At 45.5% G+C, this 10,555-nt stretch overlaps 1 long non-coding RNA gene across 1 annotated transcript; it reads right to left on the bottom strand.

The window, feature by feature from the left end:
- Positions 1-401: 401 nt before the first annotated feature.
- On the bottom strand, positions 402-7,744 carry LOC129048643 (uncharacterized). The gene is made up of 3 exons (XR_008511157.2): positions 7,384-7,744; positions 5,176-5,240; positions 402-4,403 (listed from the first exon to the last, which is right to left on the bottom strand). It is a non-coding gene; the product is annotated as an uncharacterized LOC129048643 (long non-coding RNA).
- Positions 7,745-10,555: the final 2,811 nt, after the last annotated feature.

The raw sequence follows: 10,555 nt of genomic DNA, 5'->3' as shown, positions 1-10,555 counted from the left end.
TTGTCTTCTCCCAACACTCCATTAAGAAAATGAAATGGCAAGTTATGGCCTGGGAGAAAATATTTGCAATATGTACATCTGCATAGAGCTTGTACATAGAATTTATAAAGTACTCATGCAACTCAGTAAGAAGACAAACCACCCAATACAAAAATGGGCATGGTAAGAAGAATTTTAAGCTCTTGAAGCAGAAGAGAAGCTCTCCTGTTGGCCTGGAAACAAGCCACCATGAGTTCTATAGCGGCAGAGAAATGAATTCTGCCAACAACCACCTGTGCTTGGAAGAAGACCTAAGTCTCAGATCACACTGTAGCCCAGGCTGACACCTTGATTGCAGCCTTGTGAGACTTGGAGCAGAAGAGCCAGCTGAGCCACGGCTTGCCCATGGAAACTGAGAGACAATAAGTGGACTTTAGTTTTTGGTTTAGGCTGACAAATGTGTGGTGATAGGTAGAAAACTATAATAATACAATAAGCAAAAGATATGCATATACTTCACAAAACAAGATATATGGATAGCCAATAAACACAAGAGGTTCAACATCAGTCACCAGAGAAATGCAAATTAAAACCAAAATGAACATACCTCCACACACAAACACAAAATAGAATGGCTAACGTTAGGGGGAAAAACCTGACAATACCAAGGGGGATGGTATCTGGAATTCTCATAGACTGCCATTGAAATGTAAAGTGGTACCACTACTTTGAAGAAGTTTGGAAGTTTCTCATAAAATTAAACATGTCACATAGCTCAGTTATTCCACTTGTATTTACTCAAGAGAAATGGTAACATATGTCCACACAAAGACTCATCGATGAATGTTCACTGCACTTTTTATTCATAATAGCCAAAAAGTAGAAACCACACAATTGTACACCAATAGGCAAATGAATAAACAAACTGTGCTGTATCCATACAAGGGAATACAGCTCAGCCATGGGAAACCTTTGGAGGGTGATGGGAATTTATATAATGTGATGGCTGTGGTGGTGACTCCACAGGTGTATACATTTGTCAAACTCATCTAACTTCACATCTTAAATGGGTGCATTTTATACACAAATTATACCTCTGTCGAGCTGACTTTTAAAAGTTCACCATCCCAGGATGATTTGCTCAAAAATGATCCCACAGAGAGGGAAAAACTAATGATGTAGGTGGATAGAGGTCAATTGCAGGAGGGATGTCCTTGAGTAGGAAGTAGGGTGGGGTCCAGTGCTTAAGAGGAAGAATGGCTATTAATAAAATCTGGGGTAGTTTACATGTTTTCTCAGTTAAACAGGAAGCAATGTAGTGGCTGAGAGTAAGGAGAGTCAGGGCTGTTGGAGGTATGAGAAGAGATAAAAAGGTGTGAAAGTCATTTTAGAGAGTGGAGAGGAAAAATGGTCCGTAGGTCTGCCACCCACTCCTTCCCACTCCCTGACGCCCCATTCACCTTGGAACTCTTGATCTCACATTCCTTTTCCCCATCACTGTTTTATTTGAGCAGCATGAAGAGGCAGCAGTGTCTGCTTAGAACCTTAGACTTGGTACCATTGTTACAGAAACTCCAGGCCACATGACCTGAGACTTTGCAGGGCCGGGCCAAGCCAGAACCCCGCAGGGTGGGGCTGCAGTCTTTGTCCCTGCACAGTGCTCATGGTACCCTGAGAAGCTTCTGCTTCACTTCCCAGGTCTGCAACTCTCAGAGGTGTGGGGCTTTGAGAAAGCAATGGGCTCCCAGAAAGCAGCCTGATATTGAGGGGTCTAGCAAGCAGGTGGGGGCTTGGGAAGTTCATGAGAGAGATTTCCGTAAGTGGAATGATGAGGGTGATGGGGGGCCTGGAAGTGCAAGGGCCCCTCATGACCAGAACTAAGAGGAGGGAATTGGCCTGGCAGGCATAGGGACGGGACAGAAGGCCACGCTGCCTGGGGCCTGAGACCAGAGAGAAGTCTTGGTGCTCAGACGCGGTTCTTGCTCTGCTCCTCTGGGTCTTCAACAGTGGCTCTGAAGAGAAGTCAGCTTTGATGCGAGCACTGCTTCCTAGCTCTTAAAAGCACTCAGGACGTAGTTCTCCTATGCCCTGAATCTCTGCTTCTACCTGCCCCTGTCCCACACCCCGGTCCAGCAGTTCCTGGACTAGAATCTTCCTGTGGCTCAGCCTGTGGACTTGGGTTTTCCCAGAGCTATCAAGTGTATGCGTAGCCAGGGCATCCAACAGGCTGACTCGAGCAGAATACCCAGCCTGGTCTCCCTGTCAAAAGGATGCCAGGTCCAGTCTCATCCATTGGGACCAGCTCTTCCACCAAGGGGACTTTATAGACATCTGTCACTTCTTCAACTTTGATTCCTGTTGTGTCTCACCCTTAAGGGACTCTTACTTGGGTCTTACCTGGACGCAGATATGTACCATCTGCATTCCCTGGTGTCTGCATGGACACTCAGCCTGCCAGAGTCAACTCTGAGATTTGTGGTTTTAACAAACAGTATTCACCACCAAGGAAGGTCACCTCAACTTAGAGCCTAAGAAAGAAATGTCTGCTTGTTTCTAGGAGCCATTTAGATAGTTACGGAGCTAGAATGTTACAAAAATCTAATGCTTTTAAATAAAAATTTTCTAATATTTTTAAGCTCCCTAAAGAATTACTGGTTCACAAAGAAGCCTGCAAACCACAGGACCACAGTCATGAGGTAGGGAGAGACTGGAGCCCTGTTGACCTCTCTGCTCTGTGGCCCTCGACAGGAGCAGTGAAGTTTAAAGGAATTACCGTTTGTCAACTGACATCACTCTTTCACTCAAATGACATCTCTGCTTGGTGCTCATTGTGTAGAGGTGGTGCATGGAACCAGAGTAAAACAGATGGCAGCTCTGCTGGCCTGGTGCATCCCAGGAGAAGTGGGAGCTGCAGTGAATCTCCCCAAGTTTCACCCAAAGTCCCCTCACCCCTCCCAGTTGAAAAGCAGCCAGGTGACACATTCCTAGCCTTATGTTAGTTGCGTATCTTCTTTCTGATGTAGACAGAGAAACAGGACAGGGAAGAGCAACATAGAGCACAGTCATTGTGGGTCCCCTAACTGCCCACTCAGAATAACAAGGCACTAATGAACCCTTCTTCAAAATGCCATCACTCCCAAAGAGCACGTTAAATATGTGAATTAGTATCAGGGGAGTCATTCATTGTCAAACCCTAGGGAATTTGCATATTTAACTGATCCCTGGGAACTGGGCAGAAGTGGTTGGTACCGATATCCAGACCTCAGGCACCTTCTCTGATGATCAGAGCCGGGGCTTTCCCACCGTAACTTTGCTGCACGCTGGGGTCCTGGATCCTTCCAGGAGTGTGAAGCAGAGAAGAAGGTATGAAATAGTTATCTGCAGTAGTGGGAGAGTGAATGGGCCAGACAGCACCAGAGCCTCACTGGACTGACTTGAGGTTAAAGGCCATGAATTTGGCCATCAAAGTGGAGGGTTTTTTTTTGTTTTTGTTTTTGTTTTTGTTTTTCAGCCATGGTCAGCCATGCTTCTGAAGGTGGGAGTAGCAGGCAAAAAGTTGATCTTGGCTGGGCTTGCCATTTACTGAGTAAGCCCAAAGAAGGGAGCTGTGAGTGTATGGCAAAGATTGATTATAACAAAGGGCCATGGAACTTAAACAGCATGCAATATGAAAAGATGTGAGGATAAATTCAGGTTGGATTCCCGACCTGTGAGTTGTGTGATGTCAGAAAAATTCCCTAAGTTCTCCAACTCTCTTTCCTCATTTACGAGGCATCAAAGCACCCCCTTCCATGGGGTCGTTATGAGCATAAAGGATGAAGTTTGGGGGCAAGTGCATCTAGTCTGTAAGGTGCCCTGGAAACGGTGGGTATGGCTTGGGGGTGTGAGTGTGGCATTACAGGCGGTTCGTGTGCACGAATGTTGACCGGAGCATCCCCAGGCAGCACTGAGCTGGGGTCCGAGCTCCTGTGGTCACTCCACTTTCCCTGGCTCCTCTCCTCCTGCAAAGCCACCTGGAGCTACCGCCTCCCTGGGAGGCCCTCATGGGCATCTCAGATGTTCTCACAAACACATCTGCTCTTGCTCAGCTTGGCTGCTGCTTCAATGGACCCCCCAGGTACTTTTCTGCTCTTCTAGTCAAAAGGCCAGCGATCAGAGCCTGGCCTTATGGTCCCTCAGGACGAAGTGGGGATGGAGTTCCTCCCAGGCACCTCCTCAGACTTCCATCAACAGGTTCAGAAAGGTCTGCCCAAACCCCTTAGGCTCTGTGCAGAGACGCCTGCAGGGCTGCCCCACCGTCCTCCAGGCCCACTTCTCTGTCTGTGTGTGCCTTTGAATTGCAGGGCGGGAGTCATGCCTTTGCATGTGGCCAGCCAAGCCTCAGCTTCCTGTCACCTCCTTTCCTGCACCTAAGATGCAGAGTCCTGTGGACAAAAACCATCAAAAATGACCCTCCTGTGCCCCTGTGGAGTGACAGGCTCCAAGCCCACCCCCTGCACCTTCTGGTGCTCTCTCCAAGGTCCCCCTGGCTCTTTTCACCTGTACAGCAGCTATTTATTGCCTCAGACCTCCACCCCTGCCCCTTTCCCCCTTCCCCTGCCCAAGGTGGATCATTGCACGTGAATCCGGACTTCTCAGAGATGTGTGTCCACTAACTATCCCCTCCCTCTTTCGGGGTTGCACCCCTCTCTGTGGGTGCCTTCCCACAGTGTCTCAATAAGCTCCAGACAATTCCATCAGCATCTCAAGCTCAAGTAATAAGCTCAAGTCTTGTCCACCTTAAAAATCAAAACCAAACCTCAACCTTTTCATTTCACCCAGCAGAGCAGTCTTCCTGTTCCTGGGGCGATGAGACAGACTAACCCACGCAGCACCCGGAGTTGGGACTTCAATTTGTGCTGACACCTCCCAAGTCATTGACTCCTTCCCACATCTCTTCCAGACCACCATCCCACAGGCTGGTTGCCTGCTGGATGTGACTGCACAGACATCTTGCACGCACATCAAAACCTGAGTTCAAAACCAGGTTTCTCCCCTTTCCTCACATAAAAGCACCCCATCATACTTTCCCCAGCATGACCCTCTCGCTGGTGTACACCATCATCTTCACCATTGCCAAGACCCCCAAGCCCTTCTCTGGATTATTTCGTGAGCCTGCCATCCCACTCTGTGATTGCTGCCGAGGTCCCCTCTCACCTGGCCTGTTGGCCGCAGCGTCCTTGCGCCCTCCTTCCTCAGCCAGGGGCACGCTCAATCCCATCCTGCAGGGCAGAGGAAACAGGCAGCTCTCCAAATCCCATCAGGCCTCTCCCAGCTCAAAAGACATCGATGGCCCTTCAGCCACATAAGGATAAAGTGCAAGCTGCCACCTCTCCACACCCGCAGTCTGTGCTCCAGGGGCTGAGAACACCCTTCAGCTCCTGGAAGGTATTGTGCCCTGCTCCTCCAGTCGCTTGCAGAAGCCAATTGCCCTGCCTAACACTCTCACCTCCGCTCCTCCCTCTGCCCCTTCCTGCAGCCCTGAACTTAGATCTCACTTTTGCACTGGGACTCCTCCTCAGGACTTCCACAGCGTCATTCACATCACCAGTTACAGCATCATTCCCGCCTTAACTGCCAGTTCACCTGCCAGTCTCTCCCACAGCCTGTGAGCCACATCGGCGAAGACAGCATCTCTTGTTTTGTGTAATTTTCACTCTCTGGTTAGTCCCAACAATTTGTGGAGTGCCTGGGTGGGTGTGTGGATGGCTGGAGCTCAGGCTGGTCTGATCCCCAGCAGGGACCCAACTTGCTTTCTCTAAGACACCCCCAGCCCTTGCACAAATGTTCTGGTTTCCAATCGAGTGTGCCCTCCCAGCTCACCAGACACCTGTGCCAAGGTGGGGTTCGGCTTTTCTTCCCACAGAGTGAGCAGGGGCATGTGGTCACCCTTTAGTTACTTTGATACAGTAATGAACTCCCTCCCATTGTAGCCATTCTCTTCCTTTTGTCCAAAACAAATTTCCTTCTGATGTGTGGCCCAATTTCAGCACTTCTCACTCCCCCGAGGCCCTTTTTCCAGCAGTTACACCCCCAGCCTCTTCTCCTTCTCCATTTCCACCCTGCTTGAAAACATGTCCTGCATGCCCCTCTGAAAAAACTCCTAGGTGACCCTTTCATGCCCCCAAGTTGTTGCCTTATTCCTTACTTTTTTTTTTTTTTTTTTTTTGAGACGGAGTCTGGCTCTTGTTGCCCAGGCTGGAGTGCAATGGCGTGATCTTGGCTCACCGCAACCTCTGTCTCTCAGGTTCAAGTGATTCTCCTGCCTCAGCCTCCCCAGGAGCTGGGATTACAGGCATGAACCACCACACCCGGCTAATTTTGTATTTTTAGTAGAGATGGGTTCTTCTCCATGTTGGTCAGGCTGGTCTTGAACTCCCGACCTCAGGTAATCCACCCACCTCAGCTTCCCAAAGTGCTGGGATTACAGGCTTGAGCCACCATGCCCGGCCCCTCATTCTTGACCAGAGGTCTCAAGATGAGTGACCTACATCTGCCACATTGTTTCTTCTTTGCCCACTTGATCTGCACACCTGGCTGCAGCCCCACACTGCCAGGGCCAGCCTGTTCCTTCCCTTCATGCTGCTGGGTGGCTCCTAAAGGGCAGCGTGGGTGCATGGGTTGTAGGACTGTACAGTTGTAGATTCAAATTCCAGCTGCACATGTGTCTGGCTAAGCCACCTGGTGCCGGTCACTTTCTGTTTATGAGCCTCGGTTTCCTCATCCGTAAACTTGGGCAGATAGTAGTTCCTTGCACAGAGTTGCATAGAATTAATGAAATAATGCATTCATGTGCACACTATGTGTTCCCTATGGTCACCCTGACCCCATTCTGCTTCTTAAAGCCCTCTCCCTACTAGAACTTCAGTGACGCTGCACTAGCTCAGTGTGGCTTACAGCCTCTCTTTTGTCCCTCTTAATGCACTGAGGCTGGCTAACGTCGATGGAACCCTTACTATGAACCAAGCAACATCCCGCCATTTTACTTTATCAATTTATGTAGCTTTTGTTATAGATACTATAATAGTACCCACTTAACAGATGGAGGTATTAAGGCACAAGGAAGGTGATAATGACCCAGGAACACACAAGCAACAAGGGACAGAACAAATCCCGGCAGTTTGGCTCAAGCTCCCATGCTGTCTCCAGTTCTCTGAGTGATCCAGGTTCTTTGGCTTCTCTTTCCTCCTCAAGCAACTCTCTCTTTCCCTGATCATTTATTCACACAACCTGGTGTGTTTATTTCATAAATCTCAGTGCCCGACTCACTTCGCCCTTCTCAGTTTCCCCTAAACTCCCCAGACTGGCTGGCCACCTCCTCCTGACGCCCTGCCTTCATCTCAGGACCAGAGAACCCAAACTTACATCAAGCTCCTTCCTCTGTCTTTGAGGAATGTGATTCTGCAGCTCTATCAGTGAATGTCACTCAGCCCTACGAGGCAGTTTCTTGTGAGCTTGCCTGTGTCCTGTATTAGACAAGCTACCAGAAGACAAGACTCTGTCCTTGTGTGCCAATCTCTGCCTCGGGCATTGTAAAGGCAGATGAAACTCTCTCTCAGATCATATTCCCTTCTCATTTCTGTTTCTGCTCAGGGTGCTATTATGTGTACTTTCTTCCTGCCTCTGAAATTCTTCCCTTGCCTCATGCCACCTGACGTCCGTCTCTCACATCCCACCCCCTCCGGTCAGGGCTGACTTCCAACCTTCTCAGATTCCTCACAGTTCCCTCATTCCAACTGCCAACTGTCATCCTGGCCCCAGCCTGTCACTGCTTGACCATCACGATGGCCACCCTACCCTCCCCTTATTTTTATTTTTTAATTTTTGTGGGTACATTATAGGTGTCACCCCATATATGTATTTACAAGGTCAGGAGATGTTTTGATACAGGCATGCAGTGAGTTACGATCACATCATGGAGAATGGGGTATCCATCCCCACAAGCACTTATCCTTTGTGTTCCAAACAGTCCATTTATGCTCTTTCAGTTATTTTTAAATGTACAATTAAATTATTATTGACTCTAGTCACCCTGTTGTGCTATCAAATACTAGGTCTTATTCATTCTTTTAAACTATTTTTTGTACCCATTAACCATCCCTACCTACCCTTCACACCCTCACTATCCTTCCTAGCCTCTGGTAATTATCCTTCTACTTTCTATCTCCATGAGTTTAATTTTTTTTTTATTTTTAGGTCTCACAAATAAGTGAGAACATGTGATGTTTGTTTTTCTGTGCTTCGTTTATTTCATTTAACATAATGATCTCCATTTCCATCCATGTTGTTGCAAATGACTGGATCTCATTCTTTTTTATGGCTGAATAGTACTCCTTTGTGTATATGTACCACATTTTCTTTATCCAGTCATCTGTTGATGGACACTTAGGTTGCTTCCAAATCTTGGTTACTGTGAACAGTGCAACAACAAACATGACAGTGCAGATATCTCTTTAATATACTGATTTCCTTTCTTTGGGGTATGTACCTAGCAGTGGGATTGATGAATCATATGGTAGCTCTATTTTTAGTTTTTTGAGGAAGCTTCAAACTGTTCTCCATAGTGATTGTACTAATTTACATTCCCACCAACAGTATACAGGGGTTCCCTTTTCTCCACATCCTCGCCAGTATTTGTTATTGTCTGTCTTTTGTATAAAAGCCATTTTAACTGGGGTGAGATAACATCCCATTGTAGTTTTAATTTGCATTTCTCTGATGATCAATGATGTTGAGCACATTTTCATGTGCCTGTTTGCCATTTGCATGTCTTTTTTTTGAGAAATGTCTATTCACATCTTTTGCCCATTTTTGATCAGATTATTAGATTTTTTTTTCTCCAGAGTTGTTTGAGCTTCTTACATATTCTGGTTATTAATCCCTTGTCAGATGGGTAGTTTGCAAATATTTTCTCCCATTCTGTGGGTTGTCTTTTCACTTTGTTGATTGTTTCATTTGCTGTGCAGAAGGTTTTTAACTTGACGTGATCATATTTGTCCATTTTTGCTTTGGTTGTCTGTGCTTGTGGGGTATTGCTCAAGAAATTTTTGCCCAGACCAATGTCCTGGAGATTTTCCCCAATGTTTTCTTATAGTAGTTTCATAGTTTCAGGTCTTAGATTTAAGTCTTTAATCCATTTTGATTTGATTTTTGTATATGGCAGGAGAAATGGGTCTAGTTTCAGTCTTCTGCCTATGGATATCCAGCTTTCCCAGCATCATTCACTGAAAAGAGTGTCTTTTCCCCAGCGTATGTTCTTGGGGCCTTTGTCAAAAATGAGTTCAATGTAGGTGTGTGGATTTGTTTCTGGGCTCTCTATTCTATTCGATTGATCTGTGTGTCTGTTTTTACGCCAGTACCATGTTGTTTTGGTTACTATAGCTCTGTAGTATAATATGAAGTCAGGTAATGTGATTCCTCCAGTTTTGTTCTTTATCTCAGAACAGCTTTGGCATTCTGGGTATTTTGTGGTTCCATATAAACTTTAGGATGTTTTTTTTTTCGATTTCAGTGAAGAATGTCGTTGGTATTTCAATAGGGATTGCATTGAATCTATAGATTGCTTTTGGTAGCATGGACATTTTAATGATATTGATTCTTCCAATCCATGAACATGGAATATCTTTCCATTTTTGGGGCATTCTTCAATTTCTTTCATCAATGCTTCATGGTTTTCATTACAGAGATCTTTCACTTGTTTGGTTAATTCCTAGGTATTTAGTTTTATGTGTGGCTATTGTAATGGGATTACTTTTTAAATTTCTTTTTCAGATTGTTCACTGTTGGAATATAGGCATGCTACTGATTTTTGTATGTTGATTTTATATCCTGCAACTTTACTGAATTTATCAGTTCTAATAGTTTTTTGTGGAGTCTTTAGGTTTTTCCAAATGTAAGATCATATCATCCACAAAGAAGGATAATTTGGCACCTTACATTCCAATTTGGATGTCCTTTATTTATTTCTCTCGTCCGATTGCTCTAGCTAGGACTTCCAGTACTATGTCGAATAGCAGCAGTGAAAGTAGGCACCCTTATCATGTTCTTGATCTTAAAGACTTTCAGTTTTTCCCCATTCAGTATGACATTAGCAGTGGGTTTGTCATATATGGCATTTATTATGTTGAGGTATGTTCCTTCTATACTCAGTTTTTTGAGGGTTTTTATCACGAAGGGATGCTAAATTTTATCAAATGCTTTTTCAGCATCAGTGGAGTGATCGTATGGTTTTTATCCTTTATTCTCTTGATATGATGTATCACATTGATTGATTTGCATATGTTGAACCAACCTTGCATCCCAAGGATAAACCCCATTTGGCCATGATGAATTATCTTTCTAATGTATTTTTTAAGTTGGTTTGCTAGTATTTTCTTGAGGATTTTTTACATCGATATTCATCAGAGATATTGGCCCATAATTTTCTTTTTTGGATATGTCTTTTTCTGGTTTTAGTATCAGGGTAATACTGGCCTCATAGAACAAGTTTGGAAGTATTCCTTTCTCTTCTATTTTTTGGAAAAGTTTGAATAGGATT

This window comes from Pongo abelii, chromosome 9 (genome assembly GCF_028885655.2).
Source record: "Pongo abelii isolate AG06213 chromosome 9, NHGRI_mPonAbe1-v2.0_pri, whole genome shotgun sequence".
NCBI classification, from domain to species: Eukaryota; Metazoa; Chordata; class Mammalia; order Primates; family Hominidae; genus Pongo; species Pongo abelii.
Note: the sequence above shows the minus strand (reverse complement) of the source record. Positions and strands in the feature narration are given on the sequence as shown.